Below are 13,737 nucleotides of genomic sequence, written 5' to 3'. Positions count from 1 at the left end.
CTAGCACTCGTGTGATCTATTCTTTGTCGGTTTCGTGATCCTCTCCCCGTGATTTCCCCTTTGTGCTTCCGCGTGTTCTTCGTGTTTCTCCCGTGGGATCCCTCCAAACGTGAAAGATCGACCAACTAGGGTTTTTCCCTACATCACAAGATGTTGTATGGTCAAACCCTAGGAAGGATCTTTTCACACTTGGAGGGGGGAAAGGAGGAAAACACTCAAGAACACCAAGAACAAAACTCTAAAACAAACCTAAATATCACATCCACTAGAGTAGCATACATGAGATCTACAAGATTACAAGATCTATACAAGGAGAGTAGCACTTGGTAAATTCTTCCCACTATGTGAGGTCTTGATGATCTTCTCCAAGAGGAGGCCTTGACAATCCAATGGATTCTTCCCTAGGCGGGGGCTTGATCTCCAAAGAGGAGGGGATACAAGGAGCAAAGGCTTACAATGTTTAATCTAATCTTTGCTAACCCTTAAATGACCTAGGAGGTGTCCTTATATAGTCTAGGGGCGAAACAAGGCAAGAAGAGAGGGGTACAAGGCCAAAAAGGCCATAAACAAGCGGCTGGACGGACGGGTCCGGGCACCCGGGCAACTTGGGCCGGGCACCCGGACTGCTCAGGGGCCGGCTGGCGGGTGCCCGGGCACCCGGGGGTGGCGCTGGAGATGGCCGGGCGGGGCGGCCGTGCACCCGGGGGCCGACTCCCGGGCACCCGGGTGTGGCGCTGGAGATGGCCGGGCGGGGCGGCCGGGCACCCGGGCCTCAAGCCCGGGCACCCAGGGCAGAGCCCAGTGGCTGGGGCAGAGGGGGCCGGGCACCCGGCCAGCCAAGGCCCGGGCACCCGGGGGCGTAGCTGTAGGTGGCCGGAAGCCCGGGCACCCGGTGGCTGCAGGTGCCGGGCACCCGGGGCATCCAGGGGGTTTGCCCCTTCTCCTCCTTCATTCTTCTCGCTCTCTCCTTCCTTCCCTTGCTTCGTGGTCACTTGAGTCTCCGTCCTCTCCTTCTCACCATCTTCTTCTTGGTACCTAAGCATGCACAATGTTTCCGATGATGGTAGTATCCAATTCTCACATGAACCCGAACGAAACTCAAAGAGGAGAGAGTCAACCTCGTTCTCGATGGCGCGTGCACATGCTCTTGTCATTGGTCCACTTGGTGCTTGCGGTGGTGATGGAGTGTCGGTGCGAGTAGTCGAGGGATGCTCCGCATCACTTTGGAGTTGATAAGCATACGAATATGTGGTGCATATCCACATGACCTCTTCTGGTCAGTAGCTATCCTTTTGATTGTCTTAACAGTTAGGCGCATGACTTTGAATTTTTGTGGGACATCAAACAAGTGGAGCAGGTTTATGGAGTAGCCATGAATCATTCTCTCATCTCCAGATTTGGGCAGCAGAGTGTGCTTCAAATTTAGTTTGTGGTGGCCAAACCAGCTAGCAAATGATATATTGATCCAAGGTTACGAGTTTCCAAATCTTTCTCAGGAATGATCTTGTACATATGTGCCATGATAGAGGCAAAGGTGTCCCGTCTTTCGATGAGATGGTGGCTATCGTTTTGGTGGAAGTCGACTTTGACGATCCGACTATGGATGTGCGAAGACGTCGTGCCTTAGCAATCGCTAAACCAACTCCGAGAGGTTATTGACCACGCCGGAGCACGATCAACCTGACCACGAAATTCTATTTCCTGCAAGCAAACAAAGAACAAGCAAGAAACTAAGATTGCAATCTGGATATTGTGAATAACAGAGGAAAGCTTTATTAATGAAGGTGGGGTTCTGAGACGCCTTTGTTTGGTCGTTGAACACAAACAAAGTACGCGAAGTTGCAGCTATGGCGAACTTTTAAACTAAACAAAATCCAAGGGAAAAGCTATTAGATGGATCTACTTATATAGGAGAAAGGGGTGGCGGCCAAGGAGGTGGGAGGACGTCCCAAGGTAGCCTAAAACTAACCCTAGGTCGTACAAGGCAAATGGGCCCAAGTGGAAGTGACGTAACACCTTTGGACTTGTAGTTTGACTCGAATTCTGCTGCAGCATCAGATTGTTTCGTCCATAACTCAATGCTCCGGACGAATTTTAAGGTGAATCCAACTGGGTTGGAAAGTGCACGAAATCTATTTTCCAACAAAAAAAGAATCACCCAATTTGGAGTCCGGATGAGAAAGTTATTGACGTTTTGAGTCAGGTATGTTTGTGCAGTCCGAATCTGAGTCTAGAACGTGAGAGACTTGGACTCTATCTTCTCTTGGGCCAAAAGTGACGTGAGAGAACTTTTTAAACAGAAAGTAAACATCTCTTTCTCCCTTATCTTCATATGTGGATTGTACAAATGTCCCATACACCTGCAATTAGATATGGCACAAAAGTTTGTGAAGTATTTTTGTCCTGGATGACATAAATAAATTATTGCATAGTTTGCATTAGAAATCACCTCACAAATATACATGTATGCCATAATGTTGTGATCCATCCTGGGCTTCCCATAAACATCAACATCATTTTCATCTTCCTTTGGGGCATTAATGAGAGCAGCCCACTCAGAGATAGATGACTGGTATCTTGTGCCCTCAGTCACCCACACAATTCTGCCATCCGGATAAAAGTGTATTGTGGAGTAGAATTGCATCACCATCTCATCATTCCATTTTGTAATCTTTTGTCCAACAAAAGCATCAACACCAGCAAGTCTGAAGCTCTCATGAACATGGGGGAAGTAGTCTTCATTTACATCTATGTTCTTCCAGTCCACCCACTTCATGTTGCTCATGATGGGCTTCTTGTCGAGTAGCACTGTCTCATAGAAATGTTGTTGTTCACGGGTATGGAAACAATAATCACAAGTTTTTCTCCTCCTCACTGAGTATGGATCCACTTTCCTCCATTCTCTCAGACCTTTGTCTTTCCTGAGCTTCATGTTTTCTGCAACTGGATGTCCATCATCATGATCTGGAATCTTTGGCTTCAACTTTCTGAGCACTAGTGGCTCATCATCTTCTTGAACTTATGGCACTGGGGCCTTGTTCTTTCCAGTAGTTGGGATGTTCCTAGTTGATCTCTTAGGTGCTGGAACTAGAGCTCTGGGCTTAGACATGGATGGGTTGGTAGACTTCATAGCATCAGACATCAACTTTTGAGTCTTGGCAGGAGGTGCAACTGGTTCCTCTTCCTCCTCTTCTTCATCTTCCCTCATGGAAGGCTTGCCAAGCACTGTGGCAGTGGTCTTCCTAGCTCTCTTCTTCTTCTTACCAACAGCAGCCTCATCATCATCTGATTGTTCAAGAGTGAATGTCATTCCTTCTTGTGTAGATTTTCTGGCTTTTCACATAGGAACTCTTTTGGCAGGGACTTTCTTCTTAAGACCTGGCTTGGTAGAGGCTGTAGTGCCATATTCTTTCCTTGGCACTTTCTTCTTTGTTGAAGTGACCTCCTCATCAGCCACAAAATCCTCATCCTCACTCTCTGAGGTTCTCTTCTTCCTTGTCCTTGGGGTGCTCCTGCTGCCATCATCATAACTACTACTAGGGCTGGTGCCCTCACTCAGACTTGCCTCTTGCTCTGACATGTTATAGATGTCACTTGCATCTTACATCTTACAAAGCAGACCCTATGAATAGATAAGTATGGGCAGAGTAGATGAGCATCACAAAAAGCAGATGGATTTTTTCAAAAATTTGAATCCAAACTTTAGTTTTAGTTTTCTGTAGAAGGCATTTCGGAGCTACCAATATGATCATCTCGGTGAAATCAAAGCACACATAGAGCCTAAACACACAAGATCGGTCAGACCAAGTTGTGGTTTGGTGGCTCCGAAATGCTAGCGTTTCATTGAGATTTTACTGTCGGTCTCACTGATTAGTACATTTCGGTGGCACCGAGTTGTACTTAGTGCAATGGCCAGAGCCAATGGTGGGATCGATAGTTTCCTTTTGGTCGGTCCAAGATAAGTTCGATGGAAACCTAACCCTAAATTTTTTCTTTGAAACTATTCTAAAGGAACTTTTCTATGGATAGAAGGATTTCAAACGTGGCAAGATTCATGGCATTATCCTTGTTCATTGAATCGGAAGGGGATAGCACGAGGAGATCGAATCATGCCCTAATCTGGTGGCTACCTCTATGGCAGCAACGGTGGTGTTGATTCCCGTGAACTACGACGAAGACCTGTGGCGGAGATGCACAGGCGAAGAAGACGATGATCCGGAGAACAAGGGGGTGGCAGTAGTGGGGTGCGGGCACGTGAAGTTTGAAGGATTTTTCAACCGTACAAGTTCGCTGAGTATATGTACCTATGTGTTGTCGGTGGCACCGAATGGAATGTTTCAGTGGCGTCAAGCCACAAAATTGCGTGCAGTTATGGAAACTCGGTGGGACCGAGTCATTCTAATTGGTAGCACCGAGATGAAAACCTAGATCAGTCTAGTGCTTTTGGTGTGGCCGAGTTTCAGTGAGTTGGTCTGACCGAAAAGCAATAGAAGGTTTTGGAATGCAACCCTTGACGGATTGGTGGCTCCAAGTTCTCCTCACCCAGAGGGTCCAAAAAGACTTGTTCAATTTTTGTGATGTAACATGGATAGAGTTTGAGACAAGAAAAGCATACACAGCTAGAGAAGGTTCTTTGGCATTCTTGTCCATCCATTTGGCCAATAAAAACAAATACAATCAAAACAACAAATGGATGTCCTCGAATGGAGAAATTATGCATCCAACATGCTCACACAATAAGATAGGAAATGAAACATGTGTTAAAGCATGCACAAACAATTCTAGCATATATCAAGCAATTGGCGCTTACTAGGTCATCTATATATGAGTATATTAACTTATGAGTCAAATGAGAACATTTAATCGTAGGTCATACTCATCGTTTAGGCACAAGTGGGGTTTCCACTTTTACATAAAACTTTAATGTGTTCACACCATTAGAGTTTCTTTAGCTCAATTTTTGGAGCAAAGCCCCCTCTAGATGTGATATCCCCCCCCCCCCTAAGAGGGATGGACTAACCTTGGCTTTTGTCGATGATGACTTCATGTAGATAGTGAAGATATGGATGCTCAATGTTGATGTAGATCATTTGAAGCAATCCGTTGGAGTGTTGCACTTTCAGTACCTACACGGGTTAGTCGCACAAGGAACATACAAGGATATCCGTAGACATAGAGTGAATTGCATATATGATGATGTCCATGAAAGCATTATGTTACCTTGTCCCTTGTCTTACCAACTAGACGGTTTGTGACTCCATGAACTAGTGCAAGATATGAATGTTGATTGCACAAGTCCTTGCCAAAATGAATATGAGTGAAGTATGTTGGCGGAGTCACCCTCAAGAACACTCTAGTTCTCCTTTGGGATCCACATCAACTTGATGGGAATCCTTGGAGTTGTAGTTGAACTTGATGACGTACGTAGAGCTTGATGTAGTCTTGGTAACCCACTTGACCATGGCCTTAGGAGCTTGTTCAAATGAGTCAATCTCTTCTTGAAGCTTGTCCTTGCCTTTTGACTTGTGGTCTTGTGGTGGAAGATCATCTTGAGCTTGTGTTCCCTCCAAATAAGTGAGGTCATACTTCTCTTGTTGAGAAACGAACTTCGTCTTGGGGTATTGATCTTCTTCCCACTCAACTCCATTGGCATTGAACTTTCGTTCAAAACCAACACCTTGATTCTTCCGGTGCCTTCCTTGCTTGCGTACAATTTCCTCAAATTGCTTACTCCCGACAAGGATCTTGTAAACACCTTTCTCTATAACTCCCTTCAATAAGCTATTTTCTTGCTCTCAAGTGTAACTTGGCTAAGAGAAACATTAGTTGAATCAAGAGAACTACTAGAAGCAACAATATTGAATTTAGCATAGGTATTGTTACTACTAGAGGAAGAATCTTTCTTGCTTTTGTTGCTACATTTTACTTGTGGCATATAAGTAGACAAGAGGAGACGTTGGCAATGTAAGAAGAACTCTTCTTTTGAAGATCATTATTGATAGCTTTTAGGAACTAATGCTCTTGCTCTAATTTTAGCTTCTCGAAGCATAGCTTCTCATGAGTCCTTAGGAGCTCTCTATGATCCTCTTGAGTTGTTTCATGAGCTAACTTAAGAGAGTTTAGTTATTTAGTAGATGCTCAATTTCCTTCTTATCATTCTCATCCATTTCATCTTGGTTAGCATGATTACTAGCAAGTTCATCATAGTTTTAACCACTAGTTTTGTCAACAAGTAAATCATCATCACCTAGCAAATAATCTTCATCACTATTAAAACCAACATACTCAGGGTGTGATACCTTGGGGCCTAGCGAGTCAAATATGTCATAGGAGTTGGATGACACAAGTGCAAGACCGGCAACACCTTCATCTTGAGTATAGTCGGAGAAGAAGTGATGGCTTCTCTCGGGGTAGTTGCCAGAGTTGGAACCGGATACCATTCACCAACGTGAGCTTGATGTCTTCGCCTTGTGTAGCTTTTTGATGACTTGTCCTTCCTTTCTGAATCCTTCCTTCTACAACAGGGTCTTCATTCATAACGATCATATCTAATCCTTCTCTCTTTGGGATGTGATTCATCCCTTCTACCTCTCCTGTTTGGTGAGTCTTCTCTTTTCTTGTAGGGAGCCATACACTCATTGGAGTAGTGTCCGGGTCTTCCACAATTGTAGCAATTATGATCACGACTAGAAGATATTTTGTCAATGTAGGACCTTGACTTGGAGCTTCTCTCTTTTCTTCTATTCTTGTAGAATTTGTTGATGTTCTTCACCATTAAGCTCAATTCTTCATTGGAGAGGAGCTTGTCACTTGAAGTTGTAGGAGCATCACTTTAAGATTTGTAGGCACCACTTGACTTGTTGTGGAGCTCATCTGATGTAGGGCGGAACCCTAGGGGCCGATCTTTCACGTTTGGAGTGGATCCTACGGGGGGGGGGGGAACACGAAGAACACGCGGAAAACACAAGGGGAAACACGGGGAGAAACAAGAGAATCACTAAACCGACAAGTAATCGATCACACAAGGGCTAGATCACCAAACACATAAGGTAGCACAAGATTCAAAATCAACAAAGGTAAGATACACGAGTAACCGTTCTTCTCCGTGAGGATGTCTACATGGTCTTCCCTAGAAGGGGTCTTGAATCCGCTTGGGGGATCTTCTCCGAAGAGGTCGTGAGCTCCGAGGAGAAGTAACCAAGTGGATGAGCAAGGCTCTCACACAAATATGAGTTAAACCAATGCTAACCCTAACTAGGAGGAGGTGGGGGAGTATATATAGTGCTACCCCACGAAGGGGTAAGTGAGAGGGGGATACATGGGCCCTTGGCCCGTTCTCTGTGCGCAGACAGGCGCCGGATGTCCTGGCTGGGGGGCCGGATGTCCGGGGCTTCGCGACGGGCCGGATGTCCGGGCGAGGAGGCCGGATGTCCAGGCTGGCTTGGGTGCCCTGCGGTTTCTCTCTGGATACCAGGGCCCGAATTTCCGGCGAGGAGGGCCAGATGTCCGGGGCTTCGGGAGGAGCCGGATGTCCGGGGCACGGGACCGGATGTCCGGGCTGTCAGGGTCGCCTCCAGATGCATTCTGTGATGGAGGCCGGATTTTCGATGGTTGGGCCGGATGTCCGGGCCTGGCCGGATGTCCGGGATGTGGCCGGATGTTCAGGACCTGTAGCAGCTGGCTCTTCTTCCTTCTCCTCTTCCATGCTTCCGCACACGCTTGGCCTTGTTCCTTGGGTTCTCCATGATTTCCTCGGGTGTACCTGAGTATGCACAAGGTCCGCGCTTGAAGTACCAACCATGTCTCACGCGAATGGAAAGGGGAAGCATTTAGGAATGGGTTCACCTTGTGCCCTATGGCGCATAGTCGAGGTCCCATCTTATGTATCCTTGGGGCTTGGGGAGTAGTCGGAGTGTACATGGGGATGAAGGTGGAATGCTCCGCATCATCTCCCCCCCCTTGGGAAAGATCCGACCTTGGATCGTGATCCTCATCACCATGGAAACGGTTGTCATGGACGGACATGTAGTTGGACGAAGTTGAAGACACAGTGCAATCTAAGTAGTCCAAGGTGTCGCCGGAGTGGTATACATGGAAAAGGAGCAAACACAAACAACACTCGGAAATACAATGGTTAGCGCACACAAAGTGTCCATCATGTAAGAATGAGTTCGTGCGGCAAGATAGTGCATGGCAAGGCACAAGATGCTTATCCAAAAGATGATCTAGAATGATATGCAAAGCACTCATGTGAGCAAATTCATTCAAGGCATGCACAAAGGTGTTGTGAATATGATGAATGTGACCATTGTGCAAAATGATGTCATAATGGGATGGTGCATCAAAATCATGAACATGGCAATGGATGCTCAGTATGTATATGTTATCATGTAATTGATGGTGGGAAATATGATCATGATGTATGAATATGCCATCAAGGAAGATCACAACAAATTTGCTAAGGAAGTGAACAAGCTCATATATCATGGATGACATGGGAATACAAGATGCAACAAGGCAATCATAATGTGTGTCAATCCATGCATGGGGTGCAAACTTGTGGTGAGCATGATATGTCCATCGAGCATGACATGTATGAGCACAGTCAACAAATATGGAGGTGTTGGTGTACCAATGCTCGATGTTGTGGCATGAGTGGAGGTTCGAAGGTGCATCCAATAAGTGCGAGCGCTCCTCAATGTGAAGGTCCAAAGAGCCAATCTCCAGCTCCTCCATCCAATAGATGTAACATGTAGACAACAAGAAGGAAACAACAATGAAAGAGTGACCCATCCAATATGCGTATTTGAGGATGGCGCAAAGAGAAGGAGTTCACCTTATGAATGTTCCGGAAGATGTTGGAGTTGCACATCATGTATGCCTTCACATAACCAATATGTCTCATGACAGTAATGCCTTGTGAATCCTTCAAAATGAAAGAACATGACAAACACTCTGATGCGGAGCATCCCACGGTCATCCCCATGTATACTCCGACTACTCTCCATACCCCAAGAGGACATATGATGAGACCTCGAACATACGCCATTGGAATTAAGGTGAACCCGCTCTTCTTCGAGAACATCATGAATATCCATTGGACTTGCTTGCTACCTCACCAAAGTGCTCTATGTGTCCTTAGGTACGAAGACCGACGACCACAAGCTGGTGAGGGACACCCCGAAGGAGTTGGAGAAGGACCACAAGGCCACAAGGAGGAAGAAGGAGTGCAACAGGATCAACACTGCACCTCGCAGGCGACCCCGTGCCCACGGGCCTCGAAGACCCCGTGCGCACGGACTACTCAGGAAGTTGGCGCTGGAGCACCCCGTGCGCACGGGCCTGTACCGTGCCCACAGGACCCCCGTGCACACGGTCCCAACTTACCCCGTGCGCACGGGCCCTACAGGATGGACGGCTGTGATTGCTGTTTGGGCCTCCTCTTCATCCACTTTGTCCCCATGCCTATATATTCTGTACCTAGACCATATGTTAGGGTTAGCAAAGTAGTTGATAGACATTTGTGAGCTTTGCTCCATGGATCCACTCCACTAGGAGATCAATACCTCCTCTTGGAGTGACCAAACATCAAGACCTCCTCCTTGGGGAAGGATACCAATCATAGGATCATCAAGCCCTCATCTCCTTCATAGGATTTGGGATGAACTCTACCATGTATCTTATTTCCCTTTGATTGTTCATGTACCTTGTGGATCTTATTTCCCTTTCCCATAGGATTCCACCCTACATCATCTTGGTATCATGAGCCATGGTTGATCACGAAATTGGAGCCCCCCTCTTTGTTTTCTAGCCTAGTTTTGTGTGATTTCGTCCTAAATTCGAAAATTGCCCACCAAAAGTAGCCGCAATTTTTTTTTTGTGATTTGTTGGTTTGATGAGATTTTGTTGGATTTGATCCATGGATTTGGTGTTTAGCAAGTAGATCCACCCCTCTACCACCTTCCCCTACCTTCCACCCTTTGATTTTGACCTCATATTCGAGATTTGCCACGGATCTGGAGCTGTTCGTCCGCTCCTCGAGGACCCCGTGCACACGGGCCATCGGGACCCCGTGCACACGGGCTTCGCAGACCCTATGCGCACGGCCCTTCCAGTGCGCTTCGGCCTCCGCCCCACCACCCCATACCACCCCCATACCCCCAGCTACACCCCATCCACAAGATCCATCATTTTGCCGCCCAGATCGCAAAGAAATCTGCCAAACCCGCGTGTCCCGGAGCACCCCGTGTCCTCGGTACATTTACCGTGTGCACGGAACCCCGTGCCCACGGGCTCCTACCCCCGTGCGCACGACCCCCCCCCCCCCCCAGGTCAGCCGCGAGGAGTTCACGGTTTTGCCCATAACTTCCACATCCGGAGTCCGATTTTTGCGTTCTTTAGCTCGTTGAGTAGATATTGACATCCACCATCCACCTAGATAGGTTCTAACACCATTTGAGTCCACCAAAATTTCGTCATTTTGGCAAGATTGCCTAGGCCCTCCACCATATCATCCGTTACACCACCATCGACTTTCGCAACCTAACCCATCTTGATCCCCTTAGCATTAGTGGTTGCTTGAGGAGTGATTTGAGTCTCCTAAGGTGTTTCGGCTATTTAGGTACAATTGCTTCTTCGCAAACCACCACCACTTCCACATTGCCATTTCCACTTCCTGATGTAGGGTAGAACCCTAGGAAGGACCTTTTCACACTTGGAGGGGAAAAAGGAGAGAAACCACAAGAACAACAAGAACACAAAGATGAACACAAGAGGTAATCACTCCAACAATTCCCGATTACACATCCACTAGGGTAACAACACAAGATCCACAAGTCACAAACACAATCAAAGGAAAGATACAATGGCAAAGTTCATCCCAAATCCAAAGGAAGAGGGGTCTTGAAGGTAGTCTTCTCCCAATGGAGGTCTTGAAATCCTCAAGGATTCTTCCCTAGGGGGTCTTGATCCTCAAAGAGGGAAGGTAATGGAGAAAAGCTCACCAAGATCTCATCTAATACTTTGCTAACCCTAAACATGGTCCTAGGTACGGAATATATAGCCTTGGGGTCAAAGGAGAAGAAGTGGAGCCGAAGATGCAATCTCAGCCGGCCATCCTAGGAGGCCCGTGCACACGGGGTAAGTTGGGCCCGTGCGCATGGGGGTCCCGTGGGCACGGTACAGGCCCGTGCGCACCGGGTGCTCCAACGTCAGATTCATGTGTAGTCCGTGGGCACGGGGTCTTGGGGGCCCGTGCACACGGGGTCTCCTGGAGCCTCCTGTGCAGCTGTTGTTCTCCTTGTTCTTGGTCCTCACGGCCTTGGGGTGGTTCTCCTTCTCCTTGGTGATGCTCCTGAGCTTCTTGGTGATGTTCCTCTTCATACCTAAGGAGGCATAGCATATTTTGGTGAGGTAGTAAACATGTTCCATTCGTGTCCATATGCAAGTCTAGTAGGAAGGAGTTCACCTCGGTTTCCAAAGCACGTGCTCTTGCTCTTGTCATGGGTCCTTGTGGGGTTGGATGTGTCGGTGTAGAGTCCATGGGAATGATGGAAGGATGCTCCGCATCAGCTCCGCTCCCTTGGGAAAGATCCGACCTCGGATCAAAATCTTAATCACCATGGAAAGGCGAGAGGTCTTTGACGTTGAAGATGTCGCTCACGTTGTACTTGTCTCATGGGAGTTCAATCTTGTAGGCGTTGTCGTTGTAGCATGCTAGCACCTTGAATGGTTCATAGGCTCGAGGGAGAAGTTTGGACTTGCGTTCGTTGGGGAAGCGGTCCTTTCCAAGGTGTAGCCACACGAGATCACCTATGTCGAAGGTCATGGGTTGCTTGTTGATGTTGAGCTCGGTCGCTAGTCGTTGTACTTGGCGCTCGATGGTGTGTCTTGTATCTTCATGCATCTTCTTGATGTAGCTTGCCCGTGCACTCGCATCCATGTTGGTGCGCTCTTGTAGAGGAAGAGGTAGAATGTCCAATGGTGACAACGGGTTGAAGCCGTAGACGACCTCGAAGGGGGACTTGCCGGTAGTCGAATGTCTTGCACGGTTGTAGGCGTACTCGGCGATGGGTAGACACGCCTCCCACTCCTTGATGTTCTTCTTGATCAACACGCGAAGTAGAGTGGATAGTGTCCGGTTCGTCACCTCCGTTTGGTCGTCGGTTTGAGGATGGTATGCGTATGAGAACAAGAGCTTGATTCCGAGCTTGGCACATAGTGTCTTCCAAAAGTAACTCAAGAACTTGACGTCACGGTCGGAGACGATTGTCTTTGGTACTCCATGGAGGCGCAAGATTTCCCTACAAAAGAGATTTGCAACATGTGAAGCATCGTCTATCTTGTTGCAAGGAATGAAATGTGCCATCTTAGAAAATCGGTCCACAACAACAAATACGGAATCCTTTCCATTTGGAGTTCTAGGCAAACCAAGTACAAAATCCGTGCTAATGTCTTCCCAAGGTTGATAAGGAATAGGAAGAGGCATGTAAAGACCATGGGATTGAGCTTTAGACTTAGCTTTGCGACATGTAGAGCATCGGGTGGTGAAGCGTGAGACGTCGCGGAACATCTTGGGCCAAAAGTAGTTCTTGGAGAGCGTGGCGAAAGTCTTGTCGTGTCCAAAGTGTCCCATGAGTCCGCCTCCATGAGCCTCTTGCAAAAGGAGCAAACGAAGAGAAGACTCAGGAATGCATAGTTTGTTAGCTTTCATAAGATAACCGTCCTTGATGTAATATTGTTCCCAAGATGTATGTGTCAAACATTTAGCATAATGAATTGCAAAAGATGGATCATTAGCATACAAGTCTTTTATGTGCTCAAAGCCAATAACATTCAACTCAAGTTTAGTGACAAGCATGCATATGCGTGAAAGTTCATCGACAACTACATTTTCCTTACCCTTAATGTACTTGATCACATAGGGAAAAGATTCAATAAATTCACTCCATTTGGCATGATGCTGGTTCAACTTAGTTTGACCTTTTAAGTACTTAAGAGTTTCATGATCGGTATGGATGACAAACTCATGAGGTCTAAGATAATGTTCCCAAACATGTAGCAGACGCACTAAAGCATACAATTCTTTGTCATAGATGGGATAGTTAAGTTGAGCACCGGAGAGTTTTTCACTAAAATATGCAATTGCTCCTTTTTCTTGCATCAAAACTCCGCCAATTCCGGTACCACTTGCATCACAATGAACCTCAAAAGTTTTGTCAAAATTGGGCAAAGCAAGAATCAGGGCATGAGTAAGCAAAGACTTGAGCTCATCAAAACCGGTGGATTGCAAAGATCCCCAAACAAAAGGATCATTCTTCTTACTCAAAGCATGCAAAGGAGCGGCGATAGTGCTAAAGTTTTTCACAAAGCAACGATAAAAACCCGCAAGACCAAGAAAACTTCGCACTTGTTGCAAAAGTGTGAGTTGGGGCCAAGTTTTAATTGCTTCAATTTTAGTTTCATCAACATGGACACCCTTGGAAGAGACAACGAAACCCAAGAAAACCACTTTGTCAACACCAAATGTGCACTTTTTCATGTTGGCATAAAGACTTTCCTTGCGAAGTGTTTGCAAAACACCCCTAACATGATCAAGATGCTCTTTCATGGTTTTGCTAAACACAAGAATATCATCGAAGTAAACCACAACAAAGACTCCAATATAAGGGCGAAGTATATGATGCATGAGACGCATGAAAGTACCGGGAGCCTCCGATAAACCCATAGGCATAACTA

This window comes from Triticum aestivum, chromosome 2B (genome assembly GCF_018294505.1).
Source record: "Triticum aestivum cultivar Chinese Spring chromosome 2B, IWGSC CS RefSeq v2.1, whole genome shotgun sequence".
In the NCBI taxonomy this organism is placed as follows: Eukaryota; Viridiplantae; Streptophyta; class Magnoliopsida; order Poales; family Poaceae; genus Triticum; species Triticum aestivum.
This window is presented reverse-complemented; position numbering follows the sequence as displayed.